Source organism: Pleurodeles waltl, chromosome 3_1, assembly GCF_031143425.1.
Source record: "Pleurodeles waltl isolate 20211129_DDA chromosome 3_1, aPleWal1.hap1.20221129, whole genome shotgun sequence".
In the NCBI taxonomy this organism is placed as follows: domain Eukaryota; kingdom Metazoa; phylum Chordata; class Amphibia; order Caudata; family Salamandridae; genus Pleurodeles; species Pleurodeles waltl.
Genome location: NC_090440.1, coordinates 453,454,887 through 453,474,019, shown reverse-complemented (window position 1 = coordinate 453,474,019; position 19,133 = coordinate 453,454,887).

Below are 19,133 nucleotides of genomic sequence, written 5' to 3'. Positions count from 1 at the left end.
TACCTCCAGCCTGTTGGCAGTATTACCGCTACTTTATCACTCACCACCAGAGTCATAATGAGAACCATAGTCTCTAAGGTATTTTTGCCACTGTGTCACTAAAAATGAAGTAGTTTTATTTTTGTAACAATTAGTATTTTCTTTCATGTGTGTGAGTACTGTGTGACTAGAGTGGTATTGCAAGAGCTTTGCATGTCTCCTAGATAAGCCTTGGCTGCTCAGCTACAGCTACCCCTAGACAGCCTGGCTTCTAGACACTGACATTTCACTAATAAGGGATAACAGGACCTGCTATAAGGTGTAAATACCTTTAGTATCCACTACAAACCGGGCGATCCTCCTACATTGGTGGTGCAGTGGTGGCATAAGTACTTGCAATTGCCTTATCACTCTGTCACCGATGCTTTCCACAGGAAAGTGTACTCTATATCTAGAGCTATACAAATATATACCTAGTATGTGATCTAGTCTTTCACTTTCTTTCTAAAGGACTAGGGGTTACGTAGAGTAGGTCCTTTCCTTTCACTCTACTCTAACACACTACACTATGGCCCACATTTTGACAATGGTGGTGACTGTTAAAGTGGCGGTAATTCCACCAACAGGCTAGCGGTAATTACCGACAAATTATGACCTTGGCGGAGATAACTCCCATAGACAGCCAATGTACCACACCAACCGTAAGTCGTCCCAATGCTCTTCTACACCATGCACCACCTGAATCACCAACGCCGACAATGATGACGACGGTGAGTACAGCCGCCTAGCACACAAGGGAGGGATGGAGGGAGGGGAGGAAAAGGAGAGTGACACACACATGAATAATTCACACTATTCACACACACACACCATACACACAACTAGCTGCAGACGTAAACCAATGGCACACGACACAAAGCATAACAATACAAGGACTACAGTTCGGCAGCACTGACATTGTAATAGCAAGGCAACACCCACCAAATGAACCATTTTTAGAACAACAATACATGAACAATTGTCCAGAAAGTGCCAATGCCTAGTCCAAAGTACATAAGGCCCACATGGCCACAGGACACAGTCCAAGCCCCAACTTGATCCTGAAGAATTCTGCATAACACTGTGCAGGGGCAACATCTCAGAAGTGGACAGGCACCTCAGGAGGAAATGGGGTGGGGGGCACATCAGCTGAAGTCGGGAACATTCACACTACTTCTGGAGGGGGATCCATGCCCATTTCCAAATGCTGGGGAGTGCAAGGTCACTGTCTCTTAGGTGGAAAACTTGCCCACTGCTTCTGGAGGGGGCCACAAAGCCCATTTCCTAATGCTGGAAGGGCAAGTTCACAGTCTCTGAGGTGGGGAACTCACCCACTTCTTCTGGAGAGCACTCCTTGTACAACAGTCCCTGGAGGGTGGCCTACATGCCCTCTGCTAGAGGTGAGGGCTGCTGTGTCTCTGCTGGGGGAGGTGACCCCTGGGCAGCCTCTGCTGGAGGTGAGGGCTGCATTGTCTCTGCTGTTAGAGATGTCTCCTGGGCAGCCTCTGCTGGAAGTGAGGGCTGCATTGTCTCTGCTGGGGGAGGTGTCTCCTGGGCAGCCTCTGCTGGAGGGGAGGGCTTCTTGCCTGTCATTGGTAGTTGAGTGTGAACCTCTTCTGACATTGGTGGTTGAGTGGGTGGTTGAGTGGGAACCTCTTCTGACATTGGTGGTTGAGTGGGAATCGTTTCTGACATTGGTGTTTGAGCGGGAACCTCTTCTGACATTGGTGGTTGAGTGGGAATATTTTCTGACATTGGTGGTTGAGTGGGAACCTCTTCTGATATTGGTGGTTGAGTGGGAACATCTTCTGACATTGGTGGTTGAGTGGGATCTTTCCCTTCCTGGCTGGTGGAGTGGGATCCTTCCCTTTCGTGGCAGGTGGAGTGGGATCCTTCCCTTTCCTGGCTGGTAGAGTGGGATCCTTCACTGTCTTGCCTCTACGACTAGGAGGTTCCTTCACTGTCCGGTGGACTGTTTGGCTGAGGTGCTGGGCTAGGTCATTGGGACCCTGCTCTTACGGGCAGGATGGAGGGCAGTGGGGAGGGAAGAGGTCAAGACGTGCAAGGAAAAGCTTCTTAGGGGCATTGGGGCGGGATGTGGGAGGAGGCATGGGAGTGGTGGTTGAGGGAGTGGTTGTTAGAGGAGTACATCTGCTGGACTTGGGTGCAAGTGCATGGGCAGTATGTTGATGTGAGGTGGATGGCTGTTGGGTGTCTGAGTGCTTGTGTTTGTGTCCTTTAGGAAGGGGTGACATACAGGGTGGGAGACAACACAGGAGATGAGTGGATGGATGTTGTAGAGATGTCTGCTAGTGAGGTGTGTGTGCTGCTTGGTGTGGTGATGCTGGAGGTGGCTGTTGAAGCAGTGCATGCAGGTGTGAGTGTGGACGTGAATGTGAGGGAGGTGGAGCAGGAGGACTTGGAGACAGTGGAGGCAGTGGCTGTGGATGTGTGTGCAAATGTCTATTGTTTGTGTGAGTGCTTGTGGACTGAAGTGTGGTGCCTGTGTTTGACTGTGCCACTCTTGTGTGATGTCTTATGTGAATGCTCATCTGTATGTGTGCTTTGGATGGGTTGGCATTGAGGAGACCGGGACTGGGAAGTGGTAGTTGGAGAGGGGACTGTTGGAACAGGGACAATGGCTGCCATCAGAGAGGAGACCAGAACCTGAATCGATCTCTGTTGGGCCGCCAATCCACCAGTTGATACCCTCCAGGAATGCATTGCATTGCTGCATCTTGGACACAAGCCCCTGAATGGCATTCACAATGGTTGACTGCCCTACAGAGATGGATCTCAGGAGGTCAATATCCTCCTCACTCAGGGCAACAGGACTCACTGGGGCAGGGCCTGAGGTGCCTGGGGTGAAGGAGATTCCCACCCTCCGGGGTAAGCGGGCAAGGGCAACTCGCTGAGGGACTACTGGGAGGGTGGTACTGGTATGGGGGTGGTGGCTGTACCTGCAGCTGGGGTGGTGGCCTAGGTGTCCGCCACCACCAGGGAGCTTCCATCAGAGGAGGTATCTGAGTCAGTGTTGTCACCTCCTGTCCCCACCATGGTGCTCCCCTCTCCCTCCGTTCCACTGGTTCTCTCAGTGTGGGTGAACTCTGCCTCCTCGGTCCTGTGGGATGCAGCTCCCTCTGTCACCGGTGTCCCTGCTTCTCCGCCAAATGATGCTAATGCACACATTGGCAGGATTGTTGAAGTTAGCCTCAGCAAGGCCTACTAGTGCAAGGGGTTCACCTTTCTCTGCACAAAGTCCTCAGACCATGTAGGAAGAAGTTGGCACAGAAACTGGAATAAAAGACAAAAGTTTATTAACCTCATGAGGTGGTACTAAAGTTCAAACAGCACCCTTGGTCAATGTCTGAAGTAGCACACTGAACTGAGAGAGCATGGTCCTTTTATAGCCACACAGGGGCTAAAAGGAGATGGTACAATTATGGAAACAAGACTTGTATACATGTAAGGTCATGTGGAAAATGCACAGTCGACAGGTAGGAGGAGCTAACAGTTTCCAAGGACTAACAGCTGCAGACCTTACTCAGCATGTGCGAAAGTAAGAGATGCTAAATATAACTTGTCACTAGGCAGATTTCAAGAGCAGTTAACAGAAAGGTAGGACAGAGCACATGGTGAGCACATGGCAGCATGTAGCAGAGAAAATGGCTGCCAGGAATACAAAATGGATTCCGCAAAATGTTCACAATAGTTACTAAATACAAGATGTCTTCTGCTAATGCTTAATCTAATCACTGCTAAATTACAACAGACGACCCTTTCAGCATTAGCTGAAGACATTCGTCTTTCTGGGATAATCCAAATATTCATCCTGTATATTTATGCTCATCATTTCAGCTATTTCCTTATCTAACATATGTTGTGCTTTCATTTCTGTAATATTTCTTTTGGTAGGCATACAAGCAGTAATACACATGGAGCAGAACATTGGACCACACTGAATACAGATACAGCATGTAAAAAATATTGCAATTATTACACAGAGGATAGTCAGTAGTTTCCAGCCCCAGGCGGAAACAAGAGCCCAAAACCATCCAGAAAATGTCCAAGTACCAGTCTCTGTATGGATTTCTGCAGCAATTTTATGCAATTTAGATATTGCATCATATACTGAAGGTGAGTGATCTGGGATAAAAACACAACAACTACTACCGATGATTCGACATGCACCACCTCGATCAGCTAATATCACATCTAGTACCATACGATTTTGGAGCGCTACAATCCTCGCAATTTGGAGCTCCACAGTAATATTCCCAAGTGCCAGAGCTGCCTGATTGGTAACAGCTTCCACAACCCTAGTCAATTGTCTCACTTTCCTACTGTTTAACGCAACACCTACAAAGGGGAACAATCCTAAATTAAAATCAACATATTGTTGCAGGCTAGTATCTGTTTGGTCTACCTCATTTGTACTTATTTCCCTTTTATATCTATTGTTAATGATGTCATTGAACAGTTTTAAATCTCGGTGATATGATGCAGGAGCCAAAAACACAGGGGGTAATAGAAAAGATACATAACACACACCTGACCACCCAACAGGTAGTTGGTAATATACATAGTTACCACAAACAAAATATATATTATGTGAAGCTGTAAAACTACTATTATTTACACTCTCAATAGTTAAAATCAAGGTACAATCGCTTATCCCTAATGGAATTCGTCCAATGCTTCGTATACATAAATCTGCTTTAGTTTTTGTAACAGATATCACAAATTGTTCTTTCTTGTCAGAGTCTCGTATATTTGTAAAGACATATGGTATTGAAACATTGTCCGGTTGATACTCTTCCGATTCCCATTTAGTTCCTTTAGCTTGGGGATACCCATCTTTGTCTTGGTAGCATACTTTATTAAGGCGAAAAAGAAGTCTGCCCTCTGTACGTTTTCCAGATGCAAACAAAAGCATGTACCAAGCTTGACAAGAACCATTGTGTGAAAAAGGAAGAGGAATGAAAGGTGTTCCTCCTTTCTTTTGATGCGCAGGTATCATTCCACATACCCAACAGTTAGTAGTATTTGTAGCATTATGAGTATGATGCAACATCTGAATGAAAGTATTATTGAAGTACGATTGACGGTGCTTCTGCTCCTGATAGGGAAGCGTAAAGTAATAGTGATCCTCTGGTACTGGAGTAGTGGCAACAAAAAACTCTCGAGAAGGAGACTTCTTTTCAATAAATCAGGTGATTGTTGCTGTAACCACCAAAACAACAACAAACCCCATAATACTAATGATCAATTTGTTATTCATTTTAGCAACAGTGATAATCGACCCTTTCAGAAATGAATTAAAAACAATCGTTGGAGCTCTTATCCCTGGGCAGCCGCTGATTTCTTCACCACGGGCTAAGACGGGTGTCACTACTCTAATGCACAGCTGATCCACCCCCCTTGCCACATTGGCTCTCCGTTTCACCAACCCAGGGCGGTAGCTCAACCAGTCTTTTCAAAACAATTTTCAGATTCTTTCCTTGGTCTCAAATTATATTGCGACACTCCAGAAATCGTATGGTCCGGGAAGACCTCTGCAGATTCGTAAGGTGATATAGCACGGCCTTTCTCCGTAGTCAAAATCTCTCGATGATCGGTCCGCACAGCAGGTTCCACCAAGGTAGGTAGCACTCTCTTGCAGTGAGTACTATGGACCCAATTCTTTCGGTTCGTCACTCGAACTGCTGTCCTTGTCGCAAGGAGCACCTGTTTTGGGCCTCGCCACCTTGGTTCCAAGCTGCTTGATCTTTCAAAAGACTTAATCATCACCTGGTCACCAGGTCGGAGTTCATGGCCTTCACCTGTAGATCTGTCAGGAAGTGCTTCTCGAACCTGTTGATGAATAGAAACCAAATTGTCGGTTAACTGTGCCAAATAATCATTCATCAGGACACAAGGTACATCATATACAGAATTTGGCTTAGGAACTCCCCAAATGTTCATTGGCCTTCCAAATACTACTTCATAGGGGCTAAGGCCAAGTCGGGAGTGAGGCACTGACCTAATAGACAATAATGCCAATGTTAATGCATTCGGCCAAGTTAAGGATGTGGAAGCCTGTATCTTCGCTAATTTCAGCTTCAATGTAGCATTATACCTTTCCACCAACCCTGCTGATTGTGGGTGGAAAACCGCATGGAACTTCTGTTTGATCCCTAATCCTTTCAGGACATACTTAATAACTTCCCCAACAAAATGAGGTCCGTTATCACTCCATAAAAGTCTGCAAACACCAAACCTAGGGAAAAATTCTTTCAAAAGCACCTTCGCTGTGGTAATGGCAGTATTATCCTTTGTGGGGTATGCCTCTATCCATTTACTGAAGGCACAAACCACCACCAAGACATACTTTAAATTGTTGCAGCGTTCAAGCTGAATATAATCCATTTGTAGAACTTCAAAAGGTGCAGTTGGTGTAGCAAACCCTCCTGCAGGAGTACGTGTCCCTTTTCCAGGATTGTATTGTAAGCAGATCAAACAAGACTGTACTACTCTCTTAGCTGTACTGGAAATTTCTGGATGCTCCCAAACTTGCGTAAGCAACTTCGTTATTATTGAAGCTCCAACATGTGCCAGCCCATGTGCCATCTGAACCATAGGTTGTACAAAAGCTATAGGCAATTTCCATTTATCCATCTGCTTATTCCGCCAACAGCCCTCATCATCCAATTCTCCATCTTTAGACCATTGCTCACGTTCTTTCACAGAAGCAGATTTCTGTATATCTAATACGTCTTGTCTAGCATTATTCCAACGTTCAGCTTGTGACTTCACTACATACATAGAAGTAGTACTTCGCTGCATCGCAGTCTCACGTGCTACACGGTCTGCAAGAGCATTACCTTGCCCTATCTTATCGGTCACTTTCTTATTTGCACTACATTTCACAATAGCTAGTTTATTTGGATATGTCAATGCAGTCAAGAGGTTATGCACTAATTCTCCGTGCATTATCTGCATCCCGTGGGATGTGAGAAAACCTCTTTCCTTCCAAAGCGAACCAAAATCATGAGCCACTCCAAAAGCATAGCGGCTGTCTGTGTAAATGTTCACACTTAAATCATTACTAAGCTCACATGCTCGTGTCAAAGCTATTAGTTCAGCTGCTTGAGCTGACTTCTGTGGTATACGAGCTGTCTCCACTACCGTGTGTATTGTGGTGATTGCATATGGAGCTGAGGACGTACCATCTGGCAACTTCAAACAAGACCCATCAACCCACAGTTCCCCGTCTACATCTAGAAGGGGCGTATCTTGTAAATCAACACGACCCTTTGTCTGTTCTTCAGTAAGGAATATACAATCATGTGTTTCTTGTGACTGAGGCTGAGTCACCGGATATGGCAACAAAGTAGCTGGATTTAGTGTCGCACATCTCTTCAGTGTAATGTGAGGAGCCAACAATGTCAACTCATAACCTGTCATACGGGCGCTAGTTAAATGTTGTGTCTTTGTTTGATTTAAAAGAGCATCAACCGCATGGGGTACTAGCACCAACAGCTTATGTGACAAAACTATCCCTTCACTCTGATGTATTGAGACAGCTGTTGCGGCAACTGAACGAAAACACCCGGGCAACGCTTGAGCGACAGGATCAAGTACTGCTGAAAAATATGCACAGGGACGCTGCTTATCGCCATGTGTCTGTACTAAAACTGACAATGCACATCCATCTTTCTCGTGAACGTAAAGTGCAAAAGGTTTCATGTAATCTGGAGTACCTAACACTGGTGCAGAACAAAGGGCTTGTCGCAGCTGCCGGAAAGCATTCTCACATTCATCTGTCCATGGGAGGGGCATTGGAGTATTTTTAGTCAAAAGTGCTAGCAAAGGTTTGGCAATGTGTGAAAACCCTAATATCCATTGCATACAAAAAGAAGTAAGACCAAGGAATGCACGAACATCTTTCTGAGTAGAGGGTACTGGTGTGTCTAAAATTGCTTGAATACGATCTGATGTAAGTGCACGGCCCTCCTTAGACAAAAGGTGACCTAAATAGGTTACCTTTGGTCTACAATATTGCAATTTCTTTCGTGACACTTTATGATGGTGTGAAGCAAGAAAAGAAAGTAAGGACAAAGTGCACTTTTCACATTGCTCCGGGGTATCAGCTGCCAACAAAATATCATCAACATATTGTATGAGAGCCACACCTTCAGGCAAAACAAAAGAATCAAGTTGTCGTTTTAACGCCTGACTATAAATACTTGGACTCTCCGTATAGCCTTGAGGAACTCTGCAAAATCTATAAGATCGTTTGTTCAAAGTAAAACCAAACAAATATCGGCTGTCAGGATGAATAGGGATCGAAAAGAAAGCATTCTTCAAGTCTATCACAGAGAACGTAGTTGCTGTCGGGGGAACCAAAGTAAGGAGTGTCGTGATGTCAGATACCACAGGATATTGTGGTATCACAATCTTATTGACTTCTCGTAAATCAATAATGAATCGGTAAATCCTAGTATCAGTATCCTTTTTCAGAATAGGAAGAATCGGACTGTTACAAACATTATACAGAACTTCCTCGACAACTCCAACTGCAATAATCTCAAATTGGTACCATTACAAAAGCAACACATCCTACGAAGTGCGCTAAAAACAGGCATGCCAAAAATAGTGCAGAATATGCAATATTATAATCACAGTAGCACTTAAGGTGCAGTTCAAATCAAAATTAAATTGGAGAAAATTCTCCTCATTACCTGCCTATATAAATTGCAATTTATATATCAAATCCAAAGAATACAAATTGACTAGTCACCCAAATCACGAGAGCCACAGTAAGTAGTGCTAAACTACATTACCAAACACAGGCATCAAAACCCACAGCAAGGGCCGTAAAACGGCTCTTACCAATCACAGGGTGTCCAGGTTCCAACTGCCAAGTTCTAAAATCGACCAAATGGTCACTGCATGACGAATGAACAAAAAGGATCTCAGTCGAGGACCGGCGCCACCTGGATGGTCAAATCAGAAAGAAGGGAAAAACGCCGTGGTTGCCAAGACTCGGGTCTCCTCAGGCATTGATCGTCCGCAGCGAGATTCCAATCCTTCGTCGCGACCAATCCGTTGGGCATCCGAGTCGCCGATGAGTCCCTGTTCGGGAGCCAATTTGTTGAAGTTAGCCTCAGCAAGGCCTACTAGTGCAAGGGGTTCACCTTTCTCTGCACAAAGTCCTCAGACCATGTAGGAAGAAGTTGGCACAGAAACTGGAATAAAAGACAAAAGTTTATTAACCTCATGAGGTGGTACTACAGTTCAAACAGCACCTTTGGGCAATGTCTGAAGTAGCACACTGAACTGAGAGAGCATGGTCCTTTTATTCCCACGCAGGGGCTAAAAGGAGATGGTACAATTATGGAAACAAGACTTGTATACATGTAAGGTCATGTGGAAAATGCACAGTCGACAGGTAGGAGGACCTAACAGTTTCCAAGGACTAACAGCTGCAGACCTTACTGAGCATGTGGGAAAGTAAGAGATGCTAAATATAACTTGTCACTAGGCAGATTTCAAGAGCAGTTAACAGAAAGGTAGGACAGAGCATATGGTGAGCACATGGCAGCATGTAGCAGAGAAAATGGCTGCCATAAATACAAAATGGATTCCGCAAAATGTTCACAATAGTTACTAAATACAAGATGTCTTCTGCTAATGCTTAATCTAATCACTGCTAAATTACAGGATGACAGAAGGAGAAAGGGGGAGGAGGGAGAGAAAGGGAGCACTGGGTCAATTACAGTACCAACACCACAGTTTGCATACACAGCACCGTCACACACAGGGATCAGGATTGAGCACTATGCATTGCACTGGCATTGAATTGGCTAGATGCCACCGCAAGATGAGGCCCAAACACCACCAACTGCACACCTCCTGGGACCCACAAAGCCCTGACTGACATGGAATGCAAACAAGCTAGTTTACCTGCATTTGCCATACTCCCATTACTCTTGAGCTGGATCACGCTGCAATGTCTGGCCTGCCTTTAAGGGTCCCTCACTAACTCACAACCACCACCTGGATCCCATGCCAACTAACAATGATTGTATTTAGGCCCACTGTACTCACCCCCTTGTGGCTGCTGTTATGCCCTCAAGCGCCCATCCAGCTCTGGTTAGGACACCAACAGTATGTTCGCCATCAGGGGGGTCAGGTTCCAACGGGCATCCCTTCCTCCTTGGAAGGCCATCCCCAGCTGGACCTCCGTGGTCTTCCGTGCCCAGCGTCTCTGGTCCTCCACCTGTTTCCTGCAGTGGGTGCTCTGCCTGCTGTAGACACCCACTCTCCGCACGTCCTTGGCGATGGCACACCACAATCCCTTCTTTTGATGGGCGCTGACCTGCAAAGGGAATACAGACAGGAGGACAGCATTACACATACAATCCAGCCTGTCACACATATGGCCCACAAATCCTGCTTCCAACTCCATTAGCACACACATCGCCCGGCGCACACTACCACCAGACATACCACCCCACATATGACATGATGCCTGCACACACATCTCCATGCAACCCTCCCACATGCATCATGGCCAATGTGTATTCACCTGTTGGTCTGGAGGCACATACAGCTGTTCATACTAGGCAGGACCCCATCCACCAAGCGCACCAACTCCATCGAAGTGAAGGCAGGGGCACTTTACCCTGTCACACGGGCCATGGTAGGTTCCAGACCCAGGTCACAGTAGCACACGCAGTGTAGGTGTTGTCCTGTGGAAAGTCAGGAATAAATTGAGGTAATAGACAGAAGATGGCAGACACGTCCACAGCGGTCATGTTGGGGCAGTGCTATCAAAACTAAATTCAGAGGGCCAGGATCAACCTGTTGCTTTTATTAGTAGAAGGTTGACCCCTAGAGAAAAGTTTGGGCTGCCATAGAGAGGGAGGCCATTGCTGTGGTCTGGGCCTTGAAGAAGCTGAGACTACTTATTTAGGACTCACTTCATAGTTCAGACAGACCACAAACCTCTCTAATGGTTAAAACAAATGAAATGTGAGAGCCCTAAATTGTTGAGGTTGTCCATTTCCCCACAGGGGATGGACGTTACAGTGGAACATAGACTTGGCAGTAACCACTCCAATGCAGATGGACTTTTCAGATATTTCCAATTATACAATTAAGACTCATCTGGGCAAGGTTAGCCTTATTGTCCCTCGTTTGGTGGGGGAGGGGGGTTGTGTAGGAAAGTACCCTCTTTTTGGCATGTTACCCCAAAATTCTGCCTGATGTAAGTGTGTTTGACTGTGTCACTGGAGTCCTGCTAACTAGGACCCCAGTGCTTATGCTCTCTCTCCTCTCAAATTTGTCACTACATACTGGTAACCCAGTATTTTATCCCAAATCGACATACTGGTGCTCCCTTATAAGTCCCTAGCATATGGTACTTAGGTACCCAGGGCATTGCAGTTCCAGGAGGATCCCTATGGGCTGCAGCATTACTTTTGCCACCCATTGGGAGCCCATGCGAAGGCTTCCACAGGATTGCCATTGCAACCTGTGTGAAATGGTGCATGCAGCATTTCATAGCCATTTACACTGCACCAGGTCACTTAAAAGTCACCCATATGTTAGGCCTTCTAACCCTGAAGGCTGGGTGCAAAGTACCTGTATATGAGAGCACCCCCGTACTAGCAGAGATGCCCCCATGTCTTCCAGGACCATTTTCCCAGACTTTGTGAGTGCGGGGATCCCATTTCATGCGTATACTGGCATAGGTCAATACCTATGTCCAGCTTCACAATGGTAACTCCGAATGTGGCCATGTAAGGTGTCTCACATCTGAAAATTGTACCCCAATACTGATTCTAGTATTGTTTTTACAATTCAGTGCACTTTGGGGCTCCACAATGGACCCCCAGTACAGCCATGAGGTTTTCCAGGCAGTCCCAGCTGCAGCCACCTCACAGACAGGTTTCTGCCAGGTTTCAAGCAGCTCGAGCTCAGGAAGGCAGAACAAAGCGTTTACTTAGGAAGAGGGATGTGACACCCTCTCCCTTCGGAAATATGTTTTACAGGCATGGGAGGGGTAGCCTCCTAGAGCCTCAGGAAATGCTTTGAAGGGCACAGATGGTGTCTCCCTTGCATAATCCAGTCTACACCAGTTCAGGGACCCCCATTCCCTGCTCTGGTGTGAAACTAGACAAAGGAAAATGGAGTGACCACTCCCTTGTCCATCACATCCCCAGGGATGGTGCCCAGAGCTCCTTCAGTGTGTCCCTGGGTTTTTCCATCTTGGATCCCAAGGAGGTGGGGCACTCTGGGAGCATCTGAGTGGCCAGTGCCAGCAGGTAACATCAGAGCCCTCCCCTGATAGGTGCTTACCTGTGTAGCTGACTAATCCCCTTTTCATGGCTATTTAGGGTCTTACCTCTGGGTGCTTCCTTGGATTAGGATTGCAGGACTCTAGCAGGAATACTCTGCATCCTTTACTTCACCTTCTACACACAAAACTGCATCTGGACCCTCCAGGAACTCTACAAACTGCAACAAAGAAGCAAAGATGACTTCTGCAACAATGTATCTTCAGCTCCTGCCAGCAACTGCAACTGTTTCCAGGTTGCACATCCTCTGAGGATTTCCTGTCTTCAGCCTGCACCAGAATGAAGGAATCTCCCTTGAAGTGAAGGAGTCACTTCCCTGCTTCAGCAGGCACCCCTCTGCAGGTACGACTGGTGGCGTGGGTCCCCTCTTTTGACAAAGTGAGTGGATCCAGCAACACGGGTGGTGGACTGAAGTTGTTCTGAAGGTCCTAAGGTCCAGCTATCCAACTTTATTGGAGGTAAGAGCTTCCCTCCCAACACAAGACAGTACCCCGTGCACCGTGTCATTTGCAGTTGCCAACGCTTGTGTGCAACCTTCCGTGAAGTTCTTCATGCACAGCACAGCCCAGCGCTCCTTCCTGTAATGCACAGCTTCCTGAGTGGTTCTCCGGCAGCATGTGATCCCTTTGTGTCGTGCTGCGTGTGTCTCCATTTGTGCTTTCTTTGTCCTTGTGCTGTGGGACTCCTGTGCATGCTGCCTAGTCTTCTGAATGCTCCCTGATTTGCTGAGAGACCCATCTGCCTCTCACTCCTGAGCAGTGGCCACCAGGTCCCTCCTGGTCCCGGGCAGCACCATTTTACGCTAACCGTGAGCTTTGCATGTGCAAAGGCTTGTTGGCAGAATCCAGCAATTCAAACCAGACTACAATCATCCATCTGGCGTGGGACATCATCTGCACCAACCAGGAACCTGCATCTGTCTTCTTGGGTGCAATACTGACTGTTCTTCTTCTCTGTGATTCTTCTTTTGCACCTTTATCCGTGTTAGCAGGGGTTCCTGTTCCCCCTGGACTCTTCAGTGCTTCTTGGACGTGGTCCCCTTCTTCCACAGGTCTTTAGGTCCAGGAATCCATCATTGGTGTCTTGCAGGCTCTTCTGGTTCTTGCATAATCTTCTATCACATGTTCTTCTTGTGTTCTAGAAAACTTGCTGTGATTTACTCCTGGTTGCCTGGGCTCTGGGGTGGGTCCTATTACTCACCTTTGGTGTTTTCTTACATTCCCAGTGCCCCTCTACACACTACACTTGCCTAGGTGGTAAACCGACTTTTGCATTGCACTGTTTTAGTACCCCCTATGCCCAATACAACCTATTGTGATTTTCACTATTTGCATTGTTTTCTAACTGTTTTTACAGCTATTTCTGCCTTCTAGTGTATATACTGTGTATATTACTTACCTCCTAAGGGAATATAGGGGTCATTTTGACCCCGGCGGTTGATGATAATGTGGCGGTATGCCAATTATGACATTGCTGCAGCCAACCTGCCAATATACCACTTCGACCCCCGTGGCAGTAACAGCCGTCGGGCCTGAGATAACAATCTACAGCCCCGCGGTACAACAGTATTTTGACTCTGCCTACCGTCATGGTTTTTGTGGCGTTCATAACACCAAATAAAACATGGCGGTATGCCCTACCAGTGAAAGGGAACTCCTTCTCTGTCACTGGCAGGAGGCTCACCCACCCCAAACACTCCCCAGAAAACCCCCACCCCACCTCCATCCACGCTCCCCGCTTCCGTCCACCCCTCATTCACGCACACTGGCAGACACGCATACACACACTCACACAGGCATACACGCATTCATTCATTCACGCATACATTCATTCTCGCACACATCCGTACACACATTCACACTGACATGCAAACACAGATTCACATTTCCATTCATACATACATTCTCACGCATGTATACACACACGCATAAAACACTACACACACATGCGCATTCACGCACACACTCACAAATTCATGCACACAACCCCACACATACACACACACACCACCCCACTACCCTCTCTTATCGGAAACCCGACTTACCTGCATCCAGGGGGTCTTCTGGCCGGAGACGGGATGGGGCGCTGCTACCGCCAGCAGTGCCCACCAGCGGAACACCACTAGGCCGTATTATTTATCATAATATAGCTGTTGGTGGTAAACTGGTGTGGCGCTGCTGGTGGTAGCAGCGCCACCTTAATACCATCCGCCAGTATGGCCACAGCCGATTCCGCCCTTCTTGTGGTGGAAATCCGGCTGTGGTCATAATTTGGCAGACGGATGTTAGCCGCAGCAACGGTCTTTTGGCGGCTGTTGCCGCGGTGGTAGGCAGCATTTACCGCAAATCTTATAATGAGGGCTTTAGTCTCTAAGGTATTTTTGGCATTGTGTCATTAAAAATACAGTACCTTTATTTTTGTATTTTTTAAGAGTATTTTCTTTCATGTGTGTAAGTACTGTGTGACTACAGTGGTATTGTAAGAGCTTTGCATGTCTCCTAGATAAGCCTTGGCTGCTCAGCTATAGTTACCCCTAGACAGCCTAGCTTCTAGACACTGACTACATTTCACTAAAAAAGGATAACTGGACCTGGTATAAGGTGTAAGTGCCTTTAGTACGCACTACAAACCAGGCCAGCTGCCTACACTCAGATAGGCAGCAACACCACAGTTGTCCTAGGAGATTGGCCTCCAATAAAAAACACATTTGGCCAGAGGGGTGTGCGTACCCAAAACACCATAAAAATTAGATGCCACATAAAGTTAGAAACACTCAGCCAATCATAACACAACACACACACAACATGCACTACTGGCCTGCATTATGTCCACGCAAGGTCGAGACCCCTCTGTGCACTTTGTCAGATGGTCAGAATTATGACTCTGTGACTAGGCATGGACTTCTTTCTCCAAAGAATGCATATCCTTTTTTTATGACTCTAAGAGAAATGCATATAAAGGCACTCAAAACCAATATGCTTTGAGACAGTCTTCAGACCCCAACTCTGTACTGCTCTCCCGGCCGCTGTGACTAATTAATACAGCTGTTCCTGTTTTGTCAAATGTCTCTTGTCTTTCATTTCTTTAAGGTAAATCTACATTTGAGCAACATTTTGGTGAGCCAGATAGGAGAGATTGGTTCTTTAAACGTGACTACAGCTGAAGGACAAGGACTCCACCTGTACAGATTCACATCTGCGCAACAAGAGAGGTGAGCAGACATCACAATTGATTGAAGTTCTGCTGAATCCGAGGGGCAGAGGTCCCTCCTGAGGCCACCATCAGTGAGTAAGAGACTACATCTGATCCTTAGTCCCAGCATTTGGCGTATGGAAAACCAGGAAGAAGAGAAAAAATGTAACCTGAGCACTCTGCATTGACAGAAATCTGACATATTGCACATTTCATGTGTCTGAACTGAGTAGTTGCCTGGCAGCCTCCGAGGCAATCCTGCAGAGATCACCTTTTTACGATAGTTGCCTCAGAGCTAGGAAAGGTAAAAATTTTGTTTAGTCGTTTGTCTCACTGGGTGTGACCATGATGGTATGCTTGACCCCTGGGTGTGATACAAGTAACCACTTGGACCGATGGGCGTGACACAGATGGTATGCTTGAACACTGGGTGTGATATAGGGCTGATGCCTCATCAGTTGGACCACTAGGTATGATACAGATGGTACGCACAGGCCCTGGGCGTGATATAGGGTCAACAATTCAAATTTATGTTTTAGTCTAAAAGTTTTTTTTTACTGCCATCGGTTTCTAGTGGAAACTGAAAGAAGTGAGAGGTACTATTTGCTTTGATCACAGGGAGTGACACAGATGGTATGTATGACCCCTGGGTGTGATAAATGGTGTAATTCGGGGGTTAGAGAAAGATTTGAATCTTGGAGATTAGGTCTAGTTTGTGCTTAGCTGAGGAGGGACTATAGTTGTGGAGTTGTTCTTTCTTCTCTGCATTAATTTCTGCTATCTTTGCCCCTGATCAACCATTGAGAGACTATTGGGCTCACCTGGTCCTGTGTACCATGCAGAGCCTCCTCTCGGCATCGGGCAGCATGTGCTAAGTGTGTGCTAATGTTTTTTTTTGGACAAAGCCATCATTTGTTTCTGTCACTTTTTTCTCTCTTATGTGGTTTTCAGTTGATGCTGTGGTGCTGATAACATATTTCAACTGTCTTTCATGTTGAAATGTTTTGTTTTGTGTGCCTGTACAACTTTCTTGTAGACACAGTGGCAATAAGGTCATCCCTATGAGAATAAACAGTCCCCTTATCAAAAAACACTGCCATCAAACAAGGGACCTCGGGTATGGTGGCTAGGGTCCTCTTCACAGAACCCCTCAATTTGGAGATAGGGGGTAGTAGGATGAGGGAACGGCTGCTCTATTTTTCCTCATCCCTGACTAATATATTAGGGTGAGAGATAAGACTCTTGCCAGCACGATTGAGAACATTGGCTGTGACATTACTGCTGTCAAGCCCAGTGTCACTTGGAAAGAACCAGTTGCCAAGAAATGGAGCACTGATAGCCCTTGCACAAGAGGGGGGATCCCAGTTGGATGACGGATAGATGAGATAAGGTCTGGCTCCAATTGGGCACACAGCTCAGTTAATGTGGCCCTGTCCAGTCTATAGGTGAGGATAATGTGCCTGTCCTCCAGTGTAGCCAAGTCCATAAGGGGTCACTACACGGAGGTATGTCTCCACCTCCTATTCATCCACAGCGGTGGGAATCTAAGGGACACAAGAGTGAGTAGGCTGTCACAATTGGAACCACAACTTCAGTGTACATGGTGCATTTATGTAATGGGACAGTGTAAATGGCGAGGTGTGTGGCAATCTAATCTGAGACGCAGTTAATGTCGATATGACCGTTGTCCCCCCTGAAATGGCAACCGCCTGTCCTGAGTGTAGGGACAGGTGGAAGTGAGATAATTCCGCCGATGTTGGGCGTCGTGGTGGAAGGCGGTCTTGCACCGCCATGCAATTCCTCATTGGATAATATGAGGCTCTATGGAGTACAGTGGCCAATGGGGATCTGCGCCGGCAGTGGTGGTGTACACTGTTGCGGATGTGACCTCCATTTTCTATCTGATTCCTCACTTGTTTCTTGACCTCCAACAGGAGAACACCTACAATGCGTGTGCTGCTGTGACCTGAGTCTGGGACCCACCATGGTCTGTGTGACCGGGGAAGGGGCTCCTGCCTTCACTTCGGAGAAGTTGTAGTGACTGGTGGATGGGGTCCTACCTCAGTACGGACTGCTGTATGGATCTCCAGACCATCAGGTGAGCACACATTGGGCACAATGCATGTGGGAAGGATGCATGAAGATGTATGTGCAAGCATTGTGTCATCGGTGGAGTGGGGGGAATGTCTTGTAGTGTACATGCTGTGCACCAGACAATGTGTGTGCCAATGGTGATGAAAACGGAAATGGTGGGCCATTTGTGTGACAGGCTGGACTGTTTGTTGAATGGTGTTCTCCTGTCTGTATTGCATCTGCAGGTCATCGCCAATCAAAAGAATGGATTATGGTGTGCAATCCCCAAGGACATGTGGACCCTGGGGGTCTATGGCAGGCGGAGCACCCACTGTTGGAAACAGTGGGAAGATTGCAGAGGCCTGGGGATGGCCTCCCAAAGAGGAAGGGGTGCCCATCAGAACCTGAACCACCTGATGGCCCACATACTGGCAGTGGCCTACCCAGAGCTGTATCTGTGCTTGAGGGAATCACAGCAGCCACAAGAGCGTGAGTACAGTGGGTGGTATTCAAACATTTGGCGGGTGGGATCAGAGTGATGGATGTGAGTTAGTGGGTGCCCCTAAGGCCAGGCCAGACATTGCAGCGTGGGTCAACTCCAGGGTAATTGTGCATAGCAAATGCGGGTAACCTAGCTTGTTATCATTCCATTTCAGTCAGGGCTTTGTGGGTACCAGGAGGGGTGCAGTCGGCGGTGTATGGCCCTCATTTTGCCTTAGCATCTAGCTATTTCACTAGCACTGCAATGCATAGTGCTTAAGCCTGATCACTGTGTGTGACGGTGCTATGTATGCCAACTGTGGTTTTGGTGCAGTCATTGACCCAGTGTTTCCTTTTCCTCTCTCCCCCCATTTTTGTTCTGTCATCCTGTCCTTGTGTGCATTAGCATCATCTGGCAGAGGAGCAGGGGCACTGGCGACAGAGGGAGCTGCATCCCACAAGACCTAGGAGGCAGAGTCCACTGACGCCGAGGGAACCAGTGGGACGATGGAAGCTCCCTGTTGGTGGTGGACACCTCTGTGACCACCCCAGCTGCAGGTACAGCTGACACCCCCTTTCCAGCACCACCCTCCCAGTAGCCCCTCAGCAAGTTGCTTATGCCTGCTCACCCAGGAGGGTGGGCCTCTCCTTCGCCCCAGGCACCTCAGGCCCTGTCGCAGTGAGCCGTGCTGCCCTGAGTGAGGAGGCTATTGACCTCCTGAGATCTATTTCTGTAGAACAATCAACCATTGTGAATGCCAGCCTGGGGCTGGCATCCCAGATGCAGCAATGCAATGCACTCCTGGAGGGCATCCACGGTAGATTGGTGGCCCAACAGATATCGATCCAGTCTCTGCCCTCCTCTCTGATGGCAGCCATTGTCCCTGTTTCCACCGTTCCCCCTCCAACTACCACTTTTCAGTCCCAGTCTCCTCAACCCCAACCCATCCCATGAACACATACTGTTGAGCATACACACAAGACAACACCCAAGAGTGGCACAGGCAAACACGGCACCACACT